Source organism: Acomys minous (assembly GCF_964271855.1).
Source record: "Acomys minous genome assembly, chromosome: 10".
Lineage (NCBI taxonomy): Eukaryota > Metazoa > Chordata > Mammalia > Rodentia > Muridae > Acomys > Acomys minous.
The window spans coordinates 9,070,159-9,091,039 of record NC_140491.1 but is presented as its reverse complement, the minus strand read 5'-3'; the positions used below and the strand labels follow the sequence as shown (position 1 = coordinate 9,091,039).

The 20,881-nt window shown below is 38.6% G+C and overlaps 1 protein-coding gene across 1 annotated transcript in view; it reads left to right on the top strand.

The window, feature by feature from the left end:
- DTHD1 (death domain containing 1) overlaps positions 1 to 20,881 on the top strand; it is a 67,379-nt gene that overhangs the window by 34,785 nt on the left and 11,713 nt on the right. The window lies entirely within an intron of this gene.

Below are 20,881 nucleotides of genomic sequence, written 5' to 3'. Positions count from 1 at the left end.
TTAGTTTTAAAGAAAGCTGTTACATTACATGTTCTTACCTTCTGTGATTTGAATCTCAGCAACATGTTTTCCAGACACAGATTTTGTGCATGTTTAAATGTCCTGTAGCTCAGACTATAAACTCACTGTGTAGCTGAAGATAACCATGAACTCCAACTCTGCTGGCTTAAAATCCCAGCTGCTAGTATTATAGGGGTGAACTATGGCAGCCAACCTTTCTACTAAAAAATATCAGCTGCATTGCTAAAAGAGATGTTGCCTGCTGTGTACTATCATAAATACTGAACTACAGAAATAAAATGTAGTCAGGGACTGTGTTGCCCAGAATGGTGGCTACTTCCCACACTGGGCTAGCCATAAACAGAGGAGACAATCTGTGGTCACTAAAAAGATACTAATGAATCATAATTTGATTATAGTGATGAAATGGCTCATTTGTAATATTTTGGTTAGATCAGGTTAGATAATGTTATACAAATTAGTTTTATTTATCTTTAAATAAGTGATATATTATAATATGTATCTCAAATTCTATTTTTGTGGAATAGTACTTTCCCAAATGAATAAAATATAATGGAGTATGTAAAACATGTATATAAAACCACATTATAAAGTAGAGCTGATTGGATAATGGTATATTTAGTGCATTGTCCAGAGGTTGAAAATAGCATCTCAGAAAGTTGAAAACAGTGAACTGTTTGTAGTGATTACATCATTTTTTAAATAAAAACTGTTTTCATTCCTGGGAATTTAAATACTAGACATGAAGAAAAAAAACTGGCTTACAGCAAGAAAATGGAATGCGTTTGATTGGGACGACAGAAATATCTTAGCAGAAGCTCACATTTCAATGAAAGACATTACCATAAATTTAAAAATATGAACATTCTTTTAAGTGATCTTACATGCATTGTATGATTAAGTCCTCACAGGATCTCAGGATGCAATGCCATCGTTCCTGGGTTCCCAGTGGTGGAGACAGAGCAGGTTCAGTCACGTTGTCCAGGGCCCTAGAGCTAAGTGCAAAGGAAGGATTCTGCCGCAGGAAACCTGTTCCTCTGTGCTATGGCCTCCTAAGCAGAGAAAACTTCTGTTGTCAGCCCAGAAACAGGATAAAGCTGTAGGCATATGGATTCTGCCTATGAGTCATAGGACAAATCAAGAGTATAGACAAACTATTAGAAAGAACCAGAACCAGCATGCCACGGATGCTGGCCAAATGGAAGCCGCCTCAGTGCAGAGGAGCAAACTCTAAGCCTTGTGAGCGTCTTCCTTGCTGGGTTGAAGGAGGCCCTGGCATTCTGAGCAGGGAGGCACATGCTATTGGACAACCGATGGTAGAATCTGTGATTATGTTCAGAACAGTATAGTCATCAAAGTAAATAGCCACTCCCACATGTGTAGTACCTGCAGCTCTGCCTGCATATTTATTTATAATTTCTCTCCACACACTTTTTTCCTCCAATCACTTTAAAAATATTTTCATTCATAGCATATAAATATGTATTCAAATATTATATATGTATATACACATATATGCATAGTGTGTATATAGCTATATACACGTACCCCTACACACTGTGTGTGTGCGTGTGTGGTATATGTCCATATTTGTGGAGGTCTGAGGACAACTTGAAGAAGTTGGTTTTTTCCTTTACCCACTGAACAGCTCTCTAGCTCTTATTTTGATGCTAAAGGACACAACAATTTTATATATTGTCTGGGAAGTAACTGAGTGGTATAGGATGTGCTTAGCATATGTGAAGGTTCTGGGTTGAATCACCATCAACAGTAACCAAGAAACACATGTATTTATCAGGTAGAGTTTTTACACATGTAGATAATGGATAATGATCAACTTATGACAATTAGCATAGCCATCCCCTCAAACACTGATTATTTCAGAGTGCCTAGAAAGGAAGAATTTGAACTGAACGCTCTTCTGTAGTTGATTCTTTTTGTTTTTATTTTATTAATTTATTCATATTACATCTCAATGGTTATCCCATCCCTTGTATCCTCCCATTCCTCCCTCCCTCCCATTTTCCCCTTATTCCCCTCCCCTATGACTGTTCCTGAGGGGGATTACCTCCCCCTGTATATGCTCATAGGGTATCAAGTCTCTTCTTGGTAGTCTGCTATCCTTCCTCTGAGTGCCTCAGTAGAAGAATGGATAAAGAAACTGTGGTACATTTACACTATGGAATACTACTCAGCTATTAAAAACAAGGAATTCTCAAAATTTGTGGACAACTGGATTGAACTAGAAATGATCATAATGAGTGAGTTAACCTAGAAGCAGAAAGAGTTAAATGGTATATACTCACTTATATCTGCATACTAGCCCAAAGGGCATGCCCCATGAAAGCCTTCACTCACCAGGAAACTGGGACAGAGGGGAGGACATCCTATTGGGACTCTAGATGAGAGAAGCATGGGAGAATGGCAAAGTTGAAGGATCCAGAGGATCCTAGAAACCTGTAGTTGGTTCTTTGACCTTCTCGTCCTTACTCTCATGCTATTTGCTGTACTTACCTCCCCATCTACAAGTCATCTTTTCACCTCCAACCCTCTTTAGGTTGATGTGGCTGGCTCTAGACCAGGTCTGCCCTGGCCATGTCTCATCTTAAATGATGAGAACAGAGCCTGACTCAGACTAGGTGCTAAATATGTGTGACTACAGGTGAGGGGCGCTTTATGTCCAGCCCTCATCAGCTGTCCTGTGGGTCACAACTGTGCACTGAGTTGAACACTGGGACTTACTCAGGTGAGTACTTTAGTCTGACAAGCCCCTTGTCTGTCCGACTGAGGAGCTGATCTGAGCGAGCATAAAAAGGTTTGGAGCAGAGAACACACACCAGGGCTGCTCTCTAGGCTGCTTAATTGACCACATTTTCTCCAGAAAGCGGTATTGCTATTCAGCAGCTACGGCGTGATCATGAGGCCAAGCAGAGCGCAGTAGGCCTTTCTAGGAGGTGTCAAACTTTGCTTCCGTGGTGTCAGACGATAGGAAGGGAGGTTTTACATACGAAAAAAGGGAACTTGAATTCAAAACATACGGCATAAATTCAACTTTCAGTTATCTGTGTTTCCTCTGTGGCCTGTATGATTCATGAAACAATTAGGTGAATTAGCCAAGCCAGCTAGCTTAGGGATTTATATAGATTCCCTCAGTCAAAGTTTATGAAATCGCCAGAACATGGCGTGACCTGTTTTTCTGCTTTCACCCCGAGGCATGCGCGCTTCTCACCCATTTGCCTGCTCCTGTTGGCCACCTCTTGTCTGTCTGCTTCAGTGGGACCTCTCTGCGGCCACTATCCTGCCTTCACTGTCGATTCCAAGCTCAGTGCCCCTGACCAGAACAGTCACAGATTCTGCTTCATCTGTTGTTCCTTGCTTACTGTTTCTCAACAGACAATTTTAAATACTTTTCAACCTTTTTTTTTTATGACCTTCTCTGGGAATATTTTAGACATTTTATTGAGTGATTCCCTCAGAAATTCTAATACAGATACATTGTGTATCTGATTGTGTACTTTATATGCACATGTGTGTGTTTTAAATAGGTGAAAAGTAAATTCCTTTGTGAAATTCTACGTTATACATATATACCATTTATTATTTTTATTTTCATATTCCCTATTATCCTGTGCTACTCCTTCTTTGTCCTCTAGTGTCCTTCTTCTTTCCACTTAGTCCCCTAGCGGCTACACCATTAGAGAAAGTGATGACACATGTTCCTCTAGCAGCTAGTAATAGTCATTAGCTCTTCAGGAAGGGACTGGGCCTCATGGCCGTCCCTTGTGTCCAGGGTGGAAAGCTGGGGGGCGCGATCTCATAGTTATCCATGGCCACTGCCCACGCCTGTGACTGCCACGTCAGATCTGGATTGCAGGATTTCATGGCCCTCTTCCCCATCCTGTCTCTTCATTTTTTAAACCTCTCCTCTATAGCGTTTTCTGAGCCTTCAGACACATACGTATGGGCATGTGTGTGTGTGGGGAGCAAATGTCTTGTTTAAGAGCAAATTCCCATCTGTCACCTGTCACTTACTCTCAGCATTTTGAGCAGATATGAATCTCTGCATCAATTGCCACCCTCTTCAAAAAGGCACATCTTTGCTGCATGCTAAAAGCAGAACTAGTTATGGGTATAAGTATAATTATATACTAGGAAGCAAGAAAAGCACAGTGGGAGGGAAGCACTAAAGAGGGAGAATAATAAATATAAAATAAATAATAGCAAAGCATGCACAGCTTCAGCATGAAAAAAACACTTAAATGGGATTGGGGAAATGGTAGAGTTGGGCGGGCTACCAAGAACTAAAAATACATGTAAAAGCATTTAAACGCCTATTAGTTTATTCATTTAAATATTAAGTTTTAAAAAGTTTGGAATGGAAGTACCTTTTCTATATGGGTAGCTAATTCTGCTCCAAGAAGTCATAGGCTTTTAAGCAAAACTCATGTCAGATGCAAAACACCTCTGAGACCCAGAAAAGTCTCAGTCTCACAGGCTCCAAAACAATTCTGCTTATTGTCATTGCTCTTGGTTGTCCACCGGAACAAGATGATATGACACTGTCAGGAAGATACCACATACTTTGGTTATATGAAACAGAGATGGAACTGAGCTGGGAATTCTCCCTCCCTCCCTCCCTCTCTCTCTCTCTCTCTCTCTCTCTCTCTCTCTCTCTCTCTCTCTCTCTCTCTCTCTCTCTGTGTGTGTGTGTGTGTCTGTCTGTCTGTCCGTTCGTCTGTCTCTGTTTCTCTCTACCTCGCTGGTCTGTCTCCCTCTGTCTTTGTCTCTGTGCCTCTCTCTGTCTGCCTCTGTCTGTCTGTCCATCTCCTCTCCCTCTCCCCCCCCACCCCCGCCCTCTCTGCTATGTAGCATTCATAGTGATGAAAGTCCTGGGAGAGTAAAACCATCAACGGCCTTACTCAGACATACACCACATTTGCTGCAATATAGATGTGCCAGGAAAGATACCTACTGGTTCAATAGTGCCACTACCCCTATTGTTTTGGAGATGATCAATCAAATGCTATGTGATTTCATGTGAAGCCCACTCCATAGGAAGGAATAAAAATGTGGTTCTATAAAGTTGATCAAAAGTATGTGGCTAAGTGTTCTCCTAAACGAACATAAACATGTTGTGAAATTGTCTTCCAAATATTTCTGAGTCTCCCTCCCTCCCACCCTCCATCTCTCTTTCCCCCTTCTTCCCTCTCTCCATCCCTCCTTCCTCCCATCCCTTCCTCCCATCCCTTCCTCCCTCCCTTTTGCCCTCTGTTCCTTCCTTCCATCTTTCCTTCTTACACCCTTACCCCCTCCCCCACCCAATCTTTCCTTCTTTTTTACCTCCCTGCCTCTCCTCTTTTCTTCTCATTCAGGAGAAAATATCTCTCCTTGAGGGATTTGTTTGTCTAGTTGGGAAGACATGATTGACAGTAAAGACTTACAAGTTTTTCTGATCAATTTTGCTACGCAGTGTCTGATACATACACAAGTTCAGAGAGTGTTTATGGAAGACTAGATCAGTGAGATCATTTCTACAAGTCTTCAGATTGTCCAACCTTGAAACTTATCATCTTGAAACTACATCACCATGTTAAAGATAGAATGTCTTGAATATCTTCTGCCTTTTGTAGACTAATTGACTATCAATATGCCATCTGCACTACCCTCTCTTCCCAGATGGGTTTGTATAGGGCTTTCCAGATTCATATTCTTGGCCACAACTTTTTCATGAAGCCTTTGAAAATATGTTCCTCGGAGCTGAGAAAAAAAATCTGTGGCCAAGGAAGCTCTTCTCTTCTTTTTTAACCACAGTACACCTAAATGGGAATTGAAACAATGACCTTTGTCTTGTGAGAACAGACTTCTTCCACAAAGTTTTGAATAAAACAAAAACCCTCCAACTCAGCTAAGCAGCATTAAGATGTGTCACTTTCCAGTAAATAGAAGGACCCATAGAAGGCAAATAGTAAATACTTTTAACTGGATAAATTCTATGGCTTAATTTCCATAAGTAGAAAGAGCTATAATATTGAGTGTCACTTTGAGAAAATTTGAACAACTTCTCCTTTTACATGAACCTAGTTTAAAATATACTAACATTTAACCTCCACTACAAGCAAGTTCACCCTTGTACACTGGGAAGGTCTAGAGAGCTAGACAATTGTTACAGGGTAAATACAGTCTGCCTACGTATAGTTTATACTCATGAGTTCAAGACTTCAAGAATATTTAAAGAATAAGCATCTCAAAGACATAGTGTGTCATCAAAAAGTCACTGTGTGCTGTGTGTGTGTATACAGTCACATATAATTGCACACAAGCAGTGAAAAGGTATAATGTACTGCAAGGCTTCTCAAAAAGTGAAGATCATTTGTAACTTTTATTTGTTTTACTTCCTGCTTGTGTCACTGCCTGATACCCTTCAACCTCTGCACTTTGTTCATTCATATATTAACTCCTTAAAAACTGTGTTTTGTAAGTCTAGGGCCCAACATACAATAGTTCTCCTGTATTGATGGTATAATATTTACTTGTCTTGTCATTGTCACCAAATACCTTATAAGAAGCAAGTAAAGGAAAAGGACTTGTTCTGTTTCACAGTTAGAGGCCACCATTCATTATGATGGGAAGGCTTGGTGACAAAATGGGTCACTGATACAGCGCTCGGCTGTTCTCACATCGGTGTGTTTCAGGAACCAGAGAAAAATAAATGCTGGAGTTCAGCTTCCCTTCTTCTTTTACTCTTAATCAGTCTGGAGCCAACGCTGCCTGGGATTCTGCAGCCCACATTCAGAGTGAGTCTTCCCTCTCAGTGTCACTTCAACGTACATAGACACCCTTGCAGGCACCAGAGGTGTGTTTCCTAGGCAACTGCAATCCATCTAAATTAACCATGAAGAATACAAATCTAAACCTTCTCCTTGCCTCTCTGTGGTCCATCTTTCATTTAGAGCAGCAGTTCTTAACGGGTGGGTCACGACGTCTTTGGAGGTTGAACAACCCTTTCCCAGGGGTCACATACCCTACAGATCAGACATTTACAAATATCAAAATTATAGCTATGGAATAGCAACGAAAATAATTCCATGGTTGGGAGTCACCACAACATGAGGAGCCATATTGAAGGGCCATGGTATTAAGGAGGTTAAGCACCACTGCTTGAGAGGGCAGAGGCAATTTAAAAGCATCATTCAGATCACATGTCTGCTCCAAACCCTGCAACGACTCTTGTTTCCCTCAAAGCAAAGGCTCCATCCATATGTAGGAAATGTGTCCCAAGATTCCCGGTGGGTGCTAGAAATTACTGAAACCTAAGGGGATGAAAATTTGAATGTATACATAGCTATGATAAAGTTTAGTTTAGAAATCAGGCAGAGCAGTTGATAATTTACTCTAACAAAGTTCTGTAAGATTTATGAATTATTTATTTCTAGAAATTGCTGATTAATATTTTTAACCATAATTGACCATGCTACCATGGAGAGTGAAGGGTACTGAGTCCAGAAAATACACACCACTCATAAGGGACAACTACAAGACCTCCATACCCATTGATTCCAAGGTCTTGTATCCTCTTCACTTGTTCAGCTCCAATCCCACAGCTGTCCTGTTCCTGATTCTGGAGCACTCTGCAGTCTTCTCATGTATATCTCTGTGTTAGTGACTGTTCATCCTAATATCTACCTATATGTTAATATGGCAGTCTTCATTTTTGTGGTCAAATTTCACATTCTTTCTTAAGACTTCTCTGAATCTCTTTAATAGGAAGTGTGTTTCTGTCCTCTTAGCCTAGGGCCTTCTTAACCTGCTTTAACTTTTTGTTTGTTTTTTTTTAGTTTTCTTTAACAAGTTTATAGCAGTGTACAACAGTTACAGACATTTATTTCATAATAGGAAAAGTACAACCGTATTTATTAAACTTGAGATAAAGTGGGCAGGGAAAAGAGAGAAGAGCACATTCTGGAATGCTTTCTCAAACCAACACTCACACTGATATCCCAAACCAATGGCTTGGACACTTCCCAGCCAGTAGGCAGAGCCCTTTGTTAAACCGAAGCATTGGAGCTCTATAGCATTGGAGCCTTGGAATAGGTATGTTTCAGGAACACCCACTTACCCACAGCAAGAGTGTAAGGAAGCTCTTTGACCACAAGGAGTTTTGTTCTGTTCCTTCATTATTCAATAACAAGGATGTAAAACAATGCTCGGCATAGGTTAGATTGTAAGCCAGCACTTGTTGCATGAGTGCATTAATATATACAGCTTATACTATGGATAGTAAACATGAGAGGAGAAATGTCAAAGAAAGAAACAAATCAGCATCAGGGAATAAACAAAACTGGTATGTGTGTTAAAGCAGGATAGTCACAGAGGAACAGCAGTGAGTTAAATTCTGTCTTGAGGAACAGCTCTCAGGAAAGAATTGAACAAAGAAAGGAAAACAGTGAATACCTGGACTCTGTGATGCCTTGAAGGAAATCCTCATGGGTAATGTTCATACAGTTGCTAAGAAGTAGAGATACTGTCTGACAAAAGAGGTCAAGAGGGTCTTAGTGGTACTAGGTTATCAAGATGCCCTTCTGCAAATGGGCATGCCAGCAACACATGTGAAAAGATGTGGCCTCAAAAGACAACAGTTTGCCAGCAGCATATTTATTTTATTTATTTATTTTATTATTAATTTATTCATATTACATCTCAGTTGTTAGCCCATCGCTTGTATCCTCCCATTCCTCCCTCAGAGGGAGGATAATAGGTCACCAAGAAGAGACTCGATAGCCTATCGGCAGCATATTTCTAATTTGCGACTTAAACAACTCTTTTCAGAAATGTTCATCAACTTTCTGTTGGTGTTACATGCATTTGTATGTTGGAAAAAGAGCACCTTTAAAAATGACATAGAGTTTTTAAGTGGAAGGAAGTGGTTAGGAGGTTTGTTCCAGTACTTGTACTTCTGAAGTCACACAGATGGCTGCCTACGTGACATTTGGTTATTTCCCCCAGTTTGGGGTGGGACTGCCCTGCAGTTCTCTCACCTGTTTGGCGGTCTTGCTTTGAGTATGATATGGGCTCCAGTCTCATGGTCGGACTCTACCTAAGACTGGAGTTCCCAGTAATACCTCAATGGCAGGCTTATGTAAGCAACGCTGACCCAAGTTCTGCTGAGATCGAACTTCCTTAAAAAGCAAACAAACAAAAAGCCCCATGTGAACCAACTCATGACATGGTGTCATGCTATTTCTAGTTAAAAAAAAAAAACCAGTTCACAACATTTGCTCTTCTACCACATTAAATAGTGCACCGTGTTAAAGGAAGGAAGTGTGAGCTAAGAGCTGGCACAAGAGAAGCATCAGTTTCTCTTGTATTTGGCCTTTCAATGTCTTCTCCCTGTTCTGCTAAGAATTATTTTTGAAATGTATTTTTCTAAGGACCCGAACTGCTAAAGTAATCATAACTAAATAAATTAGAAGATTGTGAGGTGGGAGAAATGCTTATGGTCACATTGCTTACAGTTTTCACATGTAGTTATTTTATGTAATTATACTAGGATTACAAACAAAGGTGTCAATAGCACCTATGGGGAGTGCTAGCTGCACTCAGTGAGTTGTAAAGAAAAAGTTAGTTTGCATGAAAATGTTTTTGGAAGACCAGGGAGAAGTTAAAAGAATGTGTTTGTGGATGTGTGTGTGTGTGTGTGTGTGTGTGTGTGTGTGTGTGTGTGTGTATAGATATGATTAAGATACATTTTATACATGTGTGAGTTTTTCAGAATGAATATAAATACTACTTTAAAAGTGGAATTTATTAGCCTATTGCTGGATAATAACAAAACAAGTTAGAAACACACACACACACACACACATATTAAACCCTATCAGAAAAAAAAGAACAATTTGTTTTTTACTGTTTTTGCAGAAATATTGAACTTATTGCAGTTTTAGAATTTCCTACAATTTAATTCTATGTTTTTTTATATTACAGGCAATTTCAGCAACATGTACTTTGCCCCACCCTTTTTTCAGTCAGAGAACAAATTGACTAAGATCTTCATGAATTGAAATATTATGTTAAATTACACAGAAAGTGAGAGAACTTGGAAGACTCAGTGAGTCCCAAGTGGGATGTCTCCATCAAATCCCTCTCTGAGAGCTCAGGGAGCCTAGAAAGAGAAGGCAGGAAGCATATAAGAGCCAGAAGGGATAAAGGACACCAAGAAAATAAGACCCTCTAAATCAACAGGAGCAGAGCTCATATGAGCACACAGAGACTGAAGCAGCAAGCACAGGGCCTGCACTAGTCAGTACCAGGTTCTTAGTGTATATATTATGGCTTCCAGTTTAGTGTTTTCATGGGATTCCTGAGTCTGTGAATAAGTGAATCATTGATTCTAGAACCTTCTCTTGTAGCTCTTTTCCTTTGGTTGGTTTGCCTTGCCCAACTTTGATGTGATAATTTTGGTTTTATCTTACTGAATTTTATTTTGTTATATTAAAGAAAACAAATGAATAAAAACCTAGCCACTAAAGTAAAAGGTAACAACTGAACTGTCATTTATACCTGCTGGGAGAGAGGACTTCAGTGTTCTCCAATAGTGTGACCCTGGGTGTATCAACCACTCCAGATTAGGCCTTGTATTCATGAGTGGATGACCAACGTATGATTAGCCTACACTGTTTTGTGTATGTGCATTTATTTGGTCAGAGTTTGATGGCATTGTTTTTCTCTTTTTGGATGTGGTTCTAAGTTTTCTTGGTTTTAGGGAGGTTTGTTGTTGTACTGGGTTTTTGTTGTTGTTGTTTTTGAGAAAGAACTTAAAGTCGGGTGGGTGGAGAGGAGGAGAGAATCTGGAGAAATTTGGGGAAAGAGAAGAATATGACAAATTGTTTTAAATAATAAAAATAATATTATAAATAAATAAAAATAATTATTATGTTATGATTTTTTGGCTGTAAGCGAAATATTATCTTTTGATCTTCTTAAATCTGACTGACTCTCCCCTGACGCGGCTCCTGCCTATGCCTTGCTTGCCTGTAACCATGAGCCTGATCTTCAGAGACAGACACAGCTGTATATGAACCACTGGAGGACACGAGGGAGAGAGGTGAACAGTGCTGACCTCATCAGCAACAGGGTTCTGTACTCCATTGTGAAAACTACTCCGCCCACCTATTTAATCAGAAGAGAGTTTCCTTTCTTCTCCTTCTCAACTTTCTTCCTCTTTATCTTTCCCCTCTTTCCTTTCCTTTTTTCCCCTCTTCCCCTTGTCCTCCTCTTTCCCATCACTCTTCCTTCTTTAACTTCTGCCCACACAGAAAATTTTTTTGCTCAGAAGACTGAATAGCTAAGCCAGGAATTGGGTACTGCATTTTCTTGAATTTTAAAAAGATTCCACTTGAGAAGTTAAAAACTATATTTATTAATTTAGCCATTATCTTTTTATGTCTTTAGATTGACAAGTCAGACAAAATATGAGTAAATCATAAAATCCTAATACAAACATGATATATAGGGTTAAACATTCTAATAATGAAGATCAGTGACTTGGCTCTTAAGAAGTTTTCAAATTCAGTTTATAAAATAAGTTCAAACTTTTTTTCTTTTTAAAATTTAGAATAGATTTTTTTCATACATTGTATTCTAATTATGGTCTTATTCCACCAACTCCTACAAGATTCTCCCCACCCAAATCCACTCCTCTCTAGGTTGTTCTTATTAGAGCACAGAGAGACATCTAGAAATATAAAATAAAAGAAGATAAACAAAAACAAACAAGAACAGGACAAAACAAACAAACAGGAAAAAAATCACACACAAAAAAAAACCAAGAACAAAAGAAAAAGAAGAAACACATGTATAGACACAGAGTTTCATCCCCAGAAACCCCATAAAAACAAAATAGAAAAAAATAATATATAAGCAAAAAACTTATACAAAAAAAAGCCCAGACAAGGCATTATGAGACAAAACAAACAAACAAACAAACAAACAGAAAAACAAAAAACAAAAGCAAAAGCAAAACCCTCCAAAAATACCATTTTGTGTTGGACATCTTCTGCTGGACCTTGGGCCTGCCCTTAAATGTGGCCTGTATATCCAGTGGAACTCTTGAAGAAAACTGTTCCCTCCCTCTCATGCTCCTAGGTTAGAGCTGGGGGTTGTGCCCACTTCCCTCTCAGCACTGCAACCCCATTTGGGTCAGAGCTGTCCAGGTCCTGTGCACACTGCCACAGCCACTGTGATTCATATGTGTGTGCATCAGCTCTGTGGTGACTAGAAAGCCTTCTTTCCTTGTTGCTCTTGCATTTGCACTGGCTCTTACAGCCTTTCTGCCCCCTCTTCCACAGAATCCTCTGAGCCCCGAAGGGGGGATTTGATGACGACATGCCCATTTTAGAAATGAGGTTCCAAAGTTTCTCACTCTATGCACCTTGTCCAGTTGTGGGATCTCTGTATTTGTTCCCATCTACTGCAGGAGGAAGTTTCTCTGGTGATTGCTGAGTGAGACGTTGACTTGTGAGCATAGCAGAATGTGATTAGCAGTTATTACATTGCTGTACTCCTTAACCATAACAGTAACATCTGGTTACCCCCAGGTCCATGCCTATAAATTCCCATGTTCTTGGCCACCTGAGCTCTGTCATCTCACGAGGCGGTCCTTAAATCCAATTAGATAGTGGCTGGTTCCTCCCATAGCTTCTGTGCCACTATTGCACTGGTCTATCTTGCAGGCATATTGCCACTGCAAACCACAGGTTTGTGGACTGGTTTGTGTTTACCGTTCTCCTCTGGTATCATGCAGAGCACCCTCCAGTACCATGCACACTAGTCAGTAAAGGTAAAGGCTCTAGATACTCAGAAGGCTAACCTCTCTGTCATCAGTGAGGTGTGTAGGTGTGACCTTCAGCAATGGGGCCTTATCATCAATTTGTGGAGAGCAACCAATAGCCTTGGCAATATCCTGAGGTGTTGGGGTTTCCTTGAGGTCCCTTTGCCAATGGTTAAATTATATGTAACCCATTCCCTGTCAATGGAGCTTTCATTTGGTAGTCCATTTGGTATAGACAATGAAAGATGTCTCATTGTAGATGTCTCTTTGTCTCCATGATTAGTGGATGATTCCATTTAGATTCCTGTCATATATGTGTATATTTTAAGAAGCTAACACTGGATTAGTTTTCTGTAACCCTCTTGCAGGGGCCATTAGTGTTACCTCTACCTCTGTATTCCCACCTTCATTCCTTTCTTCCATCCCCTTCCCATTTGATTCATTATCCCAGGTCATCCTCCATCCATCCATATAAACTATCTATTCTCCTTCCCTACATACCAGCTCCTTTCTCTATACCTAACCTCTGTGACTATACAGATTATAGTCTGCTTATTGAAGAGTTAACTATATCCACATATAAGCAATTATACCATAATCATTTTTTTCAGGTCTGTATCACCTAACTCAAGATAAGTTTTTAGCTCCATCTATTTATGTGTGAATTTCATGATTTCATTTTATTTATTTGTTTTTTTAACAACTAAATAATAGCCGTTGTGTAAATGTACATTTTCTTTCTCTAATTTTTGACTATTATGAATAGAGCAGCAATGAATATAGCTGAGCAAGTATCTCTGTAATAGGATGAATTATCCTTTGGGTATATGCCTCCTAGTGGTATAACTGAATCTGAAGTTAGCTATATTCCCAACTTCCTGGGAGCTGCCACCTTGATTTTAACAGTAGCTTTAGAATTGAGTTCATACCAGAAATGGATTAATGTTTCCCACATCCTACATCCTTGCCAGCAAGGACTGTCATTTATTTTATTGATCTTGGCCATTCTGATTGGTATACGATGAAATATCCAGGTAATTTTTATTTTAGATGAAAATATTTTAAATATATAAATACTGTGAGATATAAATAGCAACCAAGTATATACAACAACCAAAACAATATAACAAAATCCAAGGACAGGGATTTACAATGAACTGCCCTACATAGCTGAGGTAGACTATTTCAGAGATGTGCTAATTCTTTCATACATTTGTATAACAGTTCCTTGTGATATTGAAATATTCTCCTACATGGAAGCTCTTCAATCAGGAAGGTAAAGAATTCATAGTAGCTTCAGGAAGTCCCTGAAACAGATCAGATTCACTAGGCCCCTCCCTACCAGAGTAAGAAATAAAAGTTGAGAGTATATCTCAGAGGAGAAAGCTGAACTGAAAATACTATGACTTGAGGAAAGCTGCAAAGTAAACTATGATACCAGGCCAGCTGCCTAGAGGCAGCAGAAACCAGCTGAGCTGACTGGAGAAAGACTGGACCATCTGAGGTGCTCTAGCCTGTTTAGCTGCCTGCAGGCTGTGTGGTGTGCTCCAGCTTCTTAGATTTGTCGATTGGCAACCGTGCTCTTGTAAGTAATCTATCTTTTCTATTTCTGCATGTAACACCAGTGAAATGCATTGGCTCACCAAGTTGGACTTTGGCACTTTGGTCTGTCATGGGTTACCTACCCAAGGTGAAGAGTCATGTATATTGCATCTCCCCAGAAAAAGTGTTGTTCTAAGGTAACTTCTGGAAGTTTCACAGGGCCAAATGATTGGAGAAGATGTTTGACTCTGGAGACGCATAGAGAAAGTGGCACGGTTTAAACAGAAGCTTCGAAATGGGAGAGCATCAGATGTATTTCAAAAATGTATACTGAATCCTTTTTTGAGGCTTCAATGGATGACTTGGCAAGTTCACATTGAAATAAATTGAGAAATGATTATGCAGGGATTTGAATTCTGTGTTTAGATCATCTTACTATCTAATTAATCAAGAGAATGTAATAGATTTTATGACACAGAGAGTATGTGCAGGCTATGTAGCCACCCAGAGAAACAGTTCACAGTGTAGTGTAAATAAATATATCCTAGCTTCCTAGTTTATAGTTAAATTTAATTTTATATTAATTTTATAGGGGTTTAAATTTATAGAAATAATTAATAACAAGCCATTGGAAAAATTTAGCCAGGAGAGTAATGGTAAAATTTTGTTTGTCGTATCCATGTGATACGCTATGGAAATATATTCAGGAGATGAATTACCATCAGTAAATCAAAGAGCTAGTTAGTTAATTCATGGATGAGATGGTGATGTTGGTAAGAAGAGAACAAAGACACTGGAGTTTAGGGAAGGAGTCAATAGGCTTTGTAAGTATGGCTGGCGCCCAGGGTAAGAAGTACTCTGGGAAATAGAGGAAGCCGTGGAAAGGGGCTTTTGGAAACTGGCATGACCTATAGTTTTATGATCTCTGCAGTGTTTTACTGACTAACTTTGGAAGAGTTATTCAGAATCACATTTCTCTCTGTTCTTAATATTGCTCCATTGGAATTTTTTTCCCTTTAGGACCTAAAATCAGTGCCCTTTTCTACTCCAAGCCAGAATTCATATATCTGAAAGTATGGGATTTCTCAAAAATCAATGATGTTTATCATTCATACTAAGACTTTCCAATGGGCAATGGGGTATCCATGGGTCACACTGGCATAGAGAGACCTGCACAATGCACATCCTCTTACCTTTACAGAATTTCCATGATACCTTACCCCCAAATAATGTATTTTTTCCATTTCTCTTACTCATTATAATCATGGTCACTTCAGAATATCTTTGCAGAAGTTCTTGGACCAGAAATGACCTTTTGCACTTGGCTCTGTTGTCACTTCCTTAGGGAAACCTTTAACTTTTTACCAAAAAAAAAAAAAAAAAAAAAGGGAATTTGGTTATATATGCTAACAGAAACTGAAAAAACAGTATTTGCATCTATACTCACATAAGACCCATTGTAGATTTTATTTATATGGAATAATACTGATTTCCATAATCTTATAAAATTTAATAAGATTGTCAATATTAAATGATTTTCTGAAAATGTACTTTGTTGAAGAAATAGAAAGACGGAGACATTTCCTCCTCAAGAGAAATAGGATATAGAGTTTAATGGTACATCATACCAGGTTGGTCTGTTTCCAGTGTCAGCATGCCTAACCGTGATACCCAATTTCACAATACGTGACTAAGTTTATTGGTGCTATGGGACCTCATAACTTAATATTCTATTCTAAGAAGCTTTCAGTAACATTTTGTTGAACTCATTGTTGAACAAATGAATGTATACTAATAGCAATCATGAATAGCCAAAGTGTGTTTTAATAACTGACAAAAATTTAACCTGATTTATACTCAGCTAACAATTAGGAAAAGCCTTTGGTGCCTGAAAAGATGTTGTTATTTTGGGCACCTCTTACACTGTATAAAACCTACAACTATGCGGATGTGCAGGCCAATTTTCATTTCACTGTTGTCAGAAAGTCTATTGTTAGCTGTAACTAAAGCCAAGACAAAAAAAGAATAAAGAAATCAAATAGATCATATAGAATATGCTAGAAATAATTATTCATAGAATTTAGGCACATTGGTGGGGATTCTGATTGGTAAAATCTATCAGAAGTATAATTTCGAAGTGGAGCCATCAAAAAAAAGTTTTGGGAATCGTATAAATTCTAAAGAATGGCTTCTCTGTTATCACAAATAGCTGTATAAAAATAAATAGTATTTTTTATAAAGCTGAATTTGTGGGTCAAAGAGACCTGCATTTAAAGGAGCAATTGGAATTCTGAGTAGTTTTTAAAACTCATATTTAGAAGAATGAACATTTATGAAGTTCTGACTCATGTGAAGTGTTTCACTAACACATGTGACATATCTTCTGCTTTCCCCACTTGTAGATAGTAACTGAAGCAGAGCTACTAATTTAGGACTCAGACTGATCGATTCCAGACTGACTAATGATGTTTCTTGATTGTCTTTGAGTACTCCTCAGGTGTTTTCTGAATTACCTAGATTTCTCCTTATCTTACAATAAGGGAGAATTAAGTTTTTTCTAATTGACAAAAGCATTATCAGATTAAACCTCAAAAAAAAAAAAAAAAAGAAATTCTTTTTCAATGTCAAACAATGGTAAAAGTAAATAAAGAAGCAATAATAAAATCTGCTATATAGAAATGAGCGTAGGCTTAAAACGAAGAACAATGTGAGCTAAGCAAAAGTGAGGATTCATGGTACTTCCACAGTGGTAACATCCTGCTTTCAATTCCAAACTTAATTTGCCCTTTGAGGCCAATTTTGACGTTTAAGTAAGTGCTCTGAACTCTGCTGGTGTTTTGTTCCGTAGTGATCTTTCTTGTCTGTAGGTTCATGCTTGCCTTTAGGCCCCTCCATATGGTAGTGCTTTCCCTCAGCGTGAGTGCTGACCATCTCTAGGCTGTCAGGAAGTTCCATGCTGATTGTAGACTACCAGAATGTCTATATGATGACGATGACAACAACAACAACAACAACAACAACAACAACAACAACAGGATATTAGCTCATGCTAGTGTCTTTTAATTTCTTTCTCTAAAATTCTCATGTGTGCTGGTATGTTAACACCAAAATAGAGAAAACATTGCATAAACTTTCATAGGCATTTCTTCTATCATTTTATGCCCTGCTTTGATGGTGTTATTTCTTCTGGTTGGACTATTTTAAAGAGAATAAAATGTATCATATCATTTCGTATACAAGTAAATACTTTGAAGCACATTTCTAAACAGTGAGGACAAAAATTGACCACAGCACCATGGCTTGCTCCATAATGAGAACCAGCCAGCTCATGTTCTATATTCAACAACTGATTCAATTTTTTTTCTTTTCCTTTTGACTTGCAAAAGACAGGGTCCTGATATGATCTAATCAGAGCCTTTGGCTTCTGCCAAGGTCTTTTGAATTAGAGAAAGTGATACATGCCTCTTTAGCAGCAGTTAGCAGTCATCAGCAGTTCAGGAGGAGACTGGGCCTCATGGGTCTCCACTGTATCTGTGGAGGAATGAGATAGCCCCACCCCCTGAAAAGGGAATGAGTACTTTTACTTTTAATTGTTTTATTCAAAATAGATTCATGTCTTACACATCATGACTACAGTTTCCCTTACCTCTATTCTTCTCAGCCCCTCCCCTATTACCTCCCTTTTCCCCCAAATCCACTATTCCTCCATTTTCCTTCAGAAAAGAGCAGGCCTCCTGGAGACCCAAACATGATAAAACAAGGTAAAATAAGACAAGTCCAAATCCCTTATATCGAAGGTGGCCATGGCAACCCGGCAGGAGAAAAAGATTCCAGGAGCAGGCAGAAGAGTTACAGACACACCTGCACTCACTGTAAGGTGTCCCAGGAAAACATCCAGCTAACAACCATAACATATATGCAGAGTTTTAATCTGTGTTCAAGAACCATCCAGAAGTAGGATGCAGCATTATTGCTCCTCAGTGGGGATTCAAGAAAAGAGTTCACTTAGATGTTGTGCCTAAGTAGCCCAACTTACAGGAGCCAAAGCAGACAGCAAAACATTCTACTTTTATCTCCATCATCTCTGCCCATGCCTTATTAAGCCAGGACTTTGTGTACTTTGTGCCTTCCACTTCTACCACATTGGCAAGTTGCTACTCAAAGCCTTTGTCCCTTCAGGGTGTTTGATAAATCTAGAGCCAGCTGGGATGCTTGGATGGACTCTTGTTGAAACTGAACTTTTGAATAGAGTCTTGGATAGCTGTGAATCTGTTCACCTGGAAATTATTAGTCCTGCAACCGAAGCAGCCTTCCATAGCAATGTTGGTTTGGAAGGCTTAGTCGCTTATGAACATGCTTTTAACATTGTTCTATTCAGGTTCTGACGTAGCTCGTACATCTGCTGAGCAGACACTGCAGCATCCCTTTACCAGGCTGGATCTGGCTTTCTCTGATTTAGACAACTCTTTTACCCTTGATGACATATCACTCCCATGACATTAACATGTTTTCTCTAGAAAGACACAACCACTGTCCATACATGTTTACACTGGGTGATGTCATCTCCAGAAAATAAGAAGGATGCATCTTTCGATACAATGCATCTTTTGAAGTTGCTGATAGTGTTTCATGTATTTATCAAGTTAAAACACAAGTTATCTTTAAATAATAAATAGATTCATGTGGTGAGGCTGTTGTTCTCTTTTTAGTCCCTTTCTCTGATCTTGTGAAGAGATCTCAGGCTGGTGTTAATGTTTCTAACACTAACAAAATACCCTTTTCAGCTGAGGCTTGCTTTCACATTCAGAAATCTTGACTAGCAACAGAACTTAGCAATGCTGCTTTATTTTTAAATGCAGTTATTTTTAGAGTTTCTGTTTGTTTATATAATCAAACTTCCTTTTAAGTATGCAACAAGTAGTAATTTTTTTAAAACCATAAGTAATTCTGTTAATATTTTGAGCACTTTGTGATAATTAGGCTATGTTTTAAAGGTACACAATACAATTCAGTGTCTCCTTTCAATGTCACTGGGAAACAGGTATCATTAATCTTGGTTCTTAAATGAAGAAAGAGGAAAAGAGGAAATACTTTGCTTAAGGTCATAATTCAATGAGGACTAGGGCCAGGAATTGGGCTCTTTTCCTCAAGCAAAGCTGGCATATATGAATAGTTCATGCAGTGTAGGAGGTACTGGAATAACTGAATGGATAGTTGTAAATTATATTCATTTTATCTTACGGTTACATGTATGGGATCTGAATTTATTGCAGATACTAGGTTGAGTGGTAATGTCTGTCCTTTCAAATGCACATTTTGGGCAATTGTTTTCTTTCTTTAAATCTGTTCTCTTCACTTGTAAAGTATATATAATAATTACTTCATGAGACACACTCAAAACTTTATTTTGCTGCAGATTATAGGCCACACCTTTTTAGAGCAATGCCTAGTACATGGTTATTAATCAAGATTATTGGCTAATGGTGCTATCGGGAGACCCTTATATATCCTAAATTGGAATTTTAAGTAGATTTGGGTTTTAATTCTAGCTTTGCAATATCCTATCCCTGTTGCCTTAGTGATTTACAATTGTGAAATAGGCATGATAATTAATCAAGGTATTATTTTATATTTGGAATAAAATAATGTCATAAAGTACAGAATCAAACAATACTGAGGTAAGCTCTTATTTGATTGACAGTTATGATGAACCTCTAAATAATGTAGAATTTAAGCTAACATTACTTTTATAACAGGTTACTTCTCTGACTAATATTCTCTCTAGCTCATCTAAAATGTAAAATCACAAAAAAATTAATGTGATTCCTGTGTTACAAAACCAAAAATTAGTTTATAACCATTTTTGCAATAAATACACTCACATGCAAATGATAACTATTAGTAAAGAATCTTCCACACAAAACAGAGTATAGTAAGCAGTTGTATCAGTTACTTTTCTATTGCCACAATAAAGGACAATAAGCAAATGTATAAAATGTTTAATTGGACTTACAGTCTTAGAGGGTTAAAGCTTATGGCGGCAGAATGGAGACACGAATGCATGCAGAAGGAGCAGCAGCAGAGAGCTCAGATCTCATTCCACAAGCAGAAAGCACAGAGAGCACACTGGGGTGGTGGAAGGCTTTTGAAGCTTTATGACTGCCAGGCCCTAGTGACACTTCCTACAACTAGACCATCCATCCTAATCATCCCCAAACACCATCCGGTGGGGACAGCTATGCAAACATACATGCCTACTGAGGCTGTTCTCACTCAAGCCACCACAACAGTGAACATCAGGACTGGCCAATGGTGTTTCAAATACTTCTTATAGAAACCCATGCTAAAGATAAGCAGACAAATACTAATTAGATATTTTTTCTTGGTCTGTTGCTAATCAAATCACATTAACTTGTGTGTATTTTAATAACAAAACCAATAACCTGGTCACCAGAAAAATCTATGGCAATGTGAGGAGTGGGGGGTAGAACT